This window comes from Marmota marmota, unplaced genomic scaffold, assembly GCF_001458135.2.
Source record: "Marmota marmota marmota unplaced genomic scaffold, marMar, whole genome shotgun sequence".
NCBI classification, from domain to species: domain Eukaryota; kingdom Metazoa; phylum Chordata; class Mammalia; order Rodentia; family Sciuridae; genus Marmota; species Marmota marmota.
The window spans coordinates 10,685,258-10,692,854 of NW_025999982.1; the positions used below are offsets into that span (position 1 = coordinate 10,685,258).

At 42.0% G+C, this 7,597-nt stretch overlaps 1 protein-coding gene across 1 annotated transcript in view; it reads left to right on the forward strand.

Annotated features, from left to right (window-relative positions):
• Positions 1-7,597, forward strand: part of Ptk7 (protein tyrosine kinase 7 (inactive)) — a 65,489-nt gene that overhangs the window by 12,854 nt on the left and 45,038 nt on the right. The gene's annotated exons all lie outside the window — the stretch shown is intronic.

The following is a 7,597-nucleotide window of genomic DNA, read 5'->3' on the forward strand; positions in this document are numbered from 1 at the left end:
CCCCCGCCGCCCATATTGCCCCCTTGCTCATAGGGAAGTTCCAAAATCAGAAATCTGTTCTGGCTCCACAACTTCCTTATTAAGAGCTCTTATATAGCTTGCTTCACTTCTCTGAGCCTCAGTTTATTCTAAGCTGGAAATAGTAATACCAATCTTGTTAGAGTTTTTTTTTTTAAGAATTAAGAGGGAAGATATTGTATTTTTTTTAAAGCTAAGTGGTCTTTCATATTTTCAAATCTTTGAAACTGGAAAATAGTTTATGATCAACTATATAGCATTCTCTTTGTTTAACTGGTGCTGTTTTTCCTTAGTGCACATAAATAGTGGTGCATCTTAAAATCAGTGGCATCTTTGAAATCTAGTATGTATGAAGGACTTAGCGTGTGAACTAGTGAATGCTCAATAAAAGATGTTTCTAACTGTTATTAATTTACTGGGTTTGCTTCTCAACCTCCAGTAACTTTCAACAGAAGCCGTTTTCCTTTTAGTCTGGCACATAAATAACAAATGATGCTTAGGCATAAGGCATTATGCTAAGCAGTGTGTGTGTGTGTGTGTGTGTGTGTGTGTGTGTGTGTGTTGGGGGACACTTTAACTCCACCGAAGACAAGAGACATCCAGCCGCCGAAACTATAGATGTCTCTAAGGACTTTGATGGCAGAGTCTCCATTTTAAAAGGCTGAGCTGTTCCTTTGGAAGACTAGAGATTGATTCCAGGAATGGATTGTCTGTAGGTGAATCAGGACACAACTAGAAGAGAGTAATTACCAAGACAGAGGTACATGGAAGGCTAAAGAGGGGGTACACAGGCCACATGGTATGTGTCGGGAGTTTAGGATCTGGGGGCCTGAGGGGACAGGCAGGGGATAGACAGGAGATGGTAGCATTTTCTTTCCCAGGTAGCATAGTTGTGTGAGGTTGATCCTAACTTTGTTGAGACAATTGGTCCCATTCATTCTGTTTTGTGTGATCCCCAAGTTACTAAGTAGTATCTTACTCCCTTTAGGACACAAATAACCCAAAGGCCTAGGAATTCTTAATTCGGTTGAGTTCTGGTTCATTTTATGGTGGGATGGATTGACTGTGGTGTTGGGGCTTAGGTGGTAGGTGAAAAGAGAAAGATATGCTCTTTTGTGTGACTGTATGAGCTTACAGATTCACTTCTGTAAGCTTAGGCACCCACCTAAGGAGACCCAGCCCCTCTAGGAAGTGAATGCCCTTCTTTAGTTCCTTTGGCCTCCTTTAAGAGTGTTTTGAAGAAGAATAAGGTATTATACATGTTGTACTTTGAACAATCAGGAAGAACAGTTTGGAGGTGTTAAAATTTCAGCACTCTTCCTGAAAACCTATGATATACTGGTAAGAACATTTTTAATGGTATACAACTTATTTTTAGAGGCCCTCTAAAACATAATGTGAAATATTTTTCTTTCTGAGAAGGGTCTGATCTTCCTGTCCTCTCTCTCCTGTGAGGGTCATAAGGGGCCCTGGTTCCTTTCAAACCAAGTGAACAGTATATGGTACCTTTATATCTGTGGGGGGTTGGTTCCTTGACACCACTACCTCCACCTTGCTCTTGGATACCAAAATCTGTGAATGCTCAAATCCCTTATATAAAAGGACATAGGGGGCCGCATATATAGCTGAGTGGCAGAGCACTGGCCCAGCATGTGCAAGACCCTGGGTTTAATCCCTAGCACTGCAAACAAACAAATGGACCAATCAGGAAAAAAAGTAAAAGTAAAGTGGCATAGGTATTTCATGTAACCTAGCACATCCCCCCATGTACTTTGAATCATTCTAGATGTACTTACACTAGTTAGTACAATGTAAATGCTATGTAAATAGTTATTATACTGTATTGTTCAAGTAATCATAAGAAAGTCTGTTCATGTTCAGTACAGATGCAAATTAAAATATGTATATATGTTTTCCTCCAAGGTGGGTTGAATCCATGAATGCAAATATACAGATACAGAGAGCTGACTTACTTTGAAGCTCTTTATGTCCAAGAGCACCAGTCAGATAGCTGTGGGCTCTCCACTGTCCTGAGTTTAACTAGTTGCCTAGTTTTGCTCTAGTTCCCCCTTACTCCCATTTACACTCATGGAGGACAAGTCCAGAGAGAATTTGTATGGAAAGACCTCCATGGGTCTCCTGCCAGGGGTTAGCCTCATGGGTGGAGATGGCAGCCTCTGAATTAACAGTGGCCTGTTCTGGGCCAGGCTGCTTCCTCAGTCCTGGAGAGAGGTGTTGATCAGGCCAACAGGGCAACAAATCCCCTGAGCCCCAGGTTGGAAATAAATTAGTTAAAAGTTGCTCTCAGACTCCTGACAAATTGCTTTCAGTTTTTGCTGCCAAAAGAGAACTTTGAAAACAGGGTGTAAATTGGGTTATTTACACTGTCTCTGTTGTTGCCTCCGTGAAGTTGGTGAAGGAGGGTGAGGATCCAAGTGGCCTTTTCAGGTTTTTGGTTGTTGAGTCCCTTAGGTACCTGGCATCAGGTGAAGTGGGGGTGGGGGTGGGCGTGTCTCCTGTGAAGTGCCCTTGAATGCAGGATGTGTGGTGACCTGACAGGCCTTTGAGGTGCCCTGGGACCAGCCCCTTTCTTAGATCAAAGAAACACCTTTTGTTTTTCCTGCTCACACTTTTCCTCTGCCCTGGAGCCAGAGTCATAAAGAGGTTGAGATGTGAGGGTCTGCACCTGGTGGCTGGGCTTGTGAGTGGAGTGGGGGCAGCAGAGGTGGGGGTCTTCTCTTGTACCATGTACTTCCTGTCTTCTGCTGCCCTGGATGTGCTAGAGGCTGCCTGGGCTAGCCTGGGCACCTGAGGCTCTGCCGAGATGCCCGCCTGTCCTGTAGGGCCCTGCTCCACCAGGCTGTAAGCTGGCGAACCCGCCACACAAAGACGGATTTCACTCCAGGCTAAGTGTTTTGTTGCTGAATCATTTGCATTCATTAAAAGTAGTGAAGAGTGAGTGATATGTAAGGCAGCAGGACAGGTTTGCTGGAGGCCGCTGCCTTCTAACCTCATTAAGAATTCTGGGGCTGAGGAGAGGAGGGGAGAGGATGGGTGCAGCTCATTCAAGCTTACTTAACTTCTGACTACCTTGGGCAAAGGCCAGCTACTAAAATATGAAAAATGTTTGCCCAGCAGCCCCCAGAGCTTGGCCAGACTGCCCCAGCCAAAGAAAACACACACTTACAATTCATTATTTAGTCTCCTCCCGCGTGCTTGCTCCTGTTTCTTCCTCCCCTGGGAACTTGCTGTGTTGGGGGGCACGTGGGGTGGGGGGCAGGAAGGCTCCTACACCTTTTAAGGGGAAGCTAATCCTGGAGCAAGTGCTGTCTACACTCCACCCGCCTTCCCCAGTTGATTTCACTGGTTGCCTGGATTGTTTCTCTTAGGGTTTCCTATTTTAAACAATGCCACCACAAATATCCTTGTACCTGTCTTTAATTTGCACTTGTATATCTGTAGGATAAATTCCTGGAAGTGGAATTGCTCTGTCAAAGGATGTGAACTTATCAAAATTGTGTGCAAGAATTTGTATGCTTGTTATTTGTTATTGGGGGGGGGGGCGGTTATAGTTTCCATCAACTATTTGGCCTGTAACCAAAAAGTTCCTCAATCACTGCTGTACAATGGGCCTGTGAAAAATCACAGGATAGTGTGAAAACAGTGAAGTGTGATTCAAATGTGGGGCATTGCTACAGTGACCAGATGATTTATCATCCAGACATTCCCAGCCCCATCATTAATAATTATGCCAAGACAACTAGCATAAACCAGGGTTGTTCCAGGTAAGAGGCAGGGTGGTGGCTCATTGCCCACCCAGGATCTTATTCCCTGATCCCTGAGGATCTATTCTCTCTTCTGTACCATTTAGCGCCAAATTGCCTGCTCTTTTTTGTATTTTATTGATAGACAGGGTCTCGCTGAGTTGCCTAGGGCCTTGATAAATTGCTGGGGCTGATCCTGAGCCTCTGGGAACTCAGGCGCCCACCACTCTGACCTGGCTAGCCTGCTCTTTCTTATCTTCCATTCTGTCCCATGTGTTCTTTTTGTTACACCAGCTTGATGATCAGCTTGTGGAGAGGGTCAAAGTCTTGTCTCTGTTTTCCCACAAGCGTGCCCCTCTCCCAGAGGCTTAGTGGATGCTCAAGAAGTTCTTGAATCCCAAAGACTAGAATTCCAGTCCTGGAAGATGGGGTGATTGTGCTGAACTTAGTTTCTAATCCGTGGGATGAAAGTGATGCTGTTCCTTTCCTATCCAGTGATGGATGTGAGGTAGTTTTTGAAGGATTGTGTTCATTCAGTTCTTGCCATGTGGGAGTAGAGCCACAGAGTTCCTTATTGTGGGCCACCTAACTACTCAGTGACAACTGCTTGGGAGCCTTTAAGGTGGCTGTCTGAATTTATTCCACTTCTCCGTTTATTACTGTCTTCTCAATTGCTCTCAATCTGTTCCTTTACCTTTAAGTCTCATTGTCCTGGGTATGGTTCAGGTCCTGTCATTTCTTTTTTGGAATACTGCTGTTAAAAAAGGAAGGTGGGGCTGAGGATGTGGCTCAAGTGGTAGCGCGCTCGCCTGGCATGTGTGAGGCACTGGGTTGGATCCTCAGCACCACATAAAAATAAATAAGTGAAATAAAGGTATTGTGTTCAACTACAACTAAAAAATAAATATATATATAAAAAGGAGGTTTTTGTTTGTTTGTTTCTGCACTGGGGATTGAACCTAGGGTCTTGGGCATGCTCAGCAAGTGCTCTACCACTGAGCCACATCTCCAGCATGCCCCACCCCCCTTTTCTTTTTTAAGTGTTTAGACAAGGTCTTGCTAAGTTGCCTAGGCTGGCCTTGAATTTGTAATTCTCTTACCTCAGCCTCCCAAGTTTCTAGGATTACTGGCATGTGCCATCATGGCCAGTAAAGAAGTGAATTCTTTTTTGATTTTGAGACGAGGTCTTGCTAAGTTGCCCAGGTTGGGCTCTAACTTGTGATCTTCCTACCTCAGTTTCCTGACTTGCTGGGATTACAAGTGTGTGCCACTATAAGGAAGTAAATTTTAAAGGTAGTATGTATTTTTTTCCCCCTCAAAAATATCAAGAAGACATGTTCTTTGTAAAAATCTTCCTCCAAAAAATCAGATAAGAAGTTGAGAGAAGTAAAGGAAGTTGACGAAGAGGGTAAGGAATATAAGGTGACTGGAGAAGGTAGTGAACAGGTGTAAGGAAACAAGACTATGTAATCAGAAGCTGGGTGCAGTCGTGCATGCCTATAATTCCAGGGACTTAGGAGACCGAGGCAGGAAGATCTCGAGTTTAAAGCCAGCCTTAGCAACGATGAGGCACTAAGCAACTCAGGGAGACCCTATCTCTAAAAACAAAAAGGGCTGGGGATGTGGCTCAGTGGTTAAGTGCCCTTGGGTTTAATCTTTGATGCTCCCCACCAAGATAAAATAAAAAACGAGATAAAAGCAAAGACAGATGTGTTCTGATGATAAATTTCAGTGGAATAGGTCTCCCACTGACTTAAGACACAATTTAAAGTGAGTGAAAAAGTTTCATGTTGGGCTGGTGGTGTTCTCAGAAGTATAGCAAGCGCCTAGTCATGCTTAAAGCTCTGGATTTAGTCCCCAGCACCCCAGAAAAAGAAAAAAGGAAAAAGAAATATTTTATGTTCCTTACTAAAATAGTTGACAGGGCTTGTTGTTCTTTTTTCTTTTCTTTCCTTTTTTTTTTTTTTTTTTTTTNTTTTTTTTTTTTTTTTTTTTTTTTTTTTGCGACAGGGTCTCCCTAATTGCCCAAGCTGGCCTAGAACTAGATCTTCCTGCCTCAGCCTCCCAAGTAGCTGGGGTTACAGCTGTGCACCACCACGTTGGTCTAGTTGTTGTTTTATTTTAATTTTAGGCCAATAGCTTCATTTATTTTACTCATTATTTAGGAAATGATTTAAGAGTATTAATTTTCTTCTGATCCCACTTTAAAATTAATAGATTTAAAATGAAACAATATATAATTGATAAAGTAATTTAGGATTCAATGTTAAAAGAATAGAAGAAACAAAATTTTGACTAATCTAGATAAGAAAAAGAAAAGGTCAGTAGATAAGAAAGCACAAAAAAGAGGCTTTAATGTCATTTATTCATAGCTCTTTACTATTTCCTATCTCCTTCTCTCCTCCCTCCTGCATGCTAGACAAGCACTCTACCACTGAGCTACCCACCAGCCCCCACAACTATTTCTTGAATACACATTGAGGACCTGGTACTAGGGATATAGAGCAAGACATCAAATAGATAAGGTCTGACTCTAAGGAGCTTACCTCTTAGCGGGGAGGGTTACCATTTAAGAAAATGCATACTTGGAATCAAGTGTAGTGGTGCATACCTATAATCCCAGCAACTTGGGATCCCAAGTTCAAGGCCAGCCTCAGCAACTTATTGAGACCTTGTTTCAAAATAAAAAATAAAAAGGGCTGGAGATGTAGCTTAGTGGTTAGGTGCCCATGGTTCAATCCCCAGACCCAAAACAAACAAACCAAAAAAAAAAAAAAAAGGAAAAAGAAAGAAAATGCATGTAAGTAATTACAGATATGATCATTGCAAAGGGAAATTTTGTGTAAGAAGATATTTTTTTAGTTGTAGATGAACACAATACCTTTATTTATTTATTTATCTCTATGTGATGCTGAGGATCGAACCCAGTGCCTCACTTGTGTTAGGCGAGTGCTCTACCACCAAGCCACAACCCCAGCACCAGAAAATATTTCAATATTTATAAGAGGTACCATGTTTTATTCTATGGTATGAAATAAATGACTGACATTTGTTCAACAACCATTAGAATGACTAGTTACTATTAAGAACAATTGAAAGGTAGTTAAAAAAAATATATCCCAAAATTGTATGAAATGGTTTTGAGGGGAAATTTTGAAAAATATTGAGGAAATAGAGTCCATAATGCTTTCTAGATCATCACAGAGCCAAGGAACTGATGGATAACATCCTGTGAGTGTCCCAAAGTTGATATAACCTCGTTCCCAAATGCTGGCTGACTGTGCAGGAAAGAAAAATACACAACTTAAGAAGTGTTGATTTAAAAGCCCAATTTAGAATACTGGCAAATTAAATCTAACACTTCATTAAAGGGTAATGTACCACAAACAAGGATGTATTCCAAAAATTGTGTGGATGGCTTAATCTCATACAATTCATCAAAGAAGTCAGGAATTATACAATTCTGTCAGTAGAGGCAAAAATGACACTAGTTACAAATTAGCATCCTTTTTTGATTTTTTTTTTTTTTAAACTCAAACCCATCCAACATTAAACTTAAAAATGATATTGTGTACTCACTAAAATAAAGAAGTCCCGCATTAAAACAGTGAGCTGGGCATAGCCGGGCTCATGCCTGTAATCCCAGTGGCTTGGGAGGCTGAGACAGGAGGATCTCAAGTTCAAAGCCAGCCTCAGCAAAAGCAAGGCATTAAGCAATTCAGTGAGATCCTGTCTCTAAATAAAATACAAAATAGGGCTGGGGGTGTGGCTCAGTGGTTGAGTACCCCTGAGTTCAATCCCTGGTACCAAAAAGA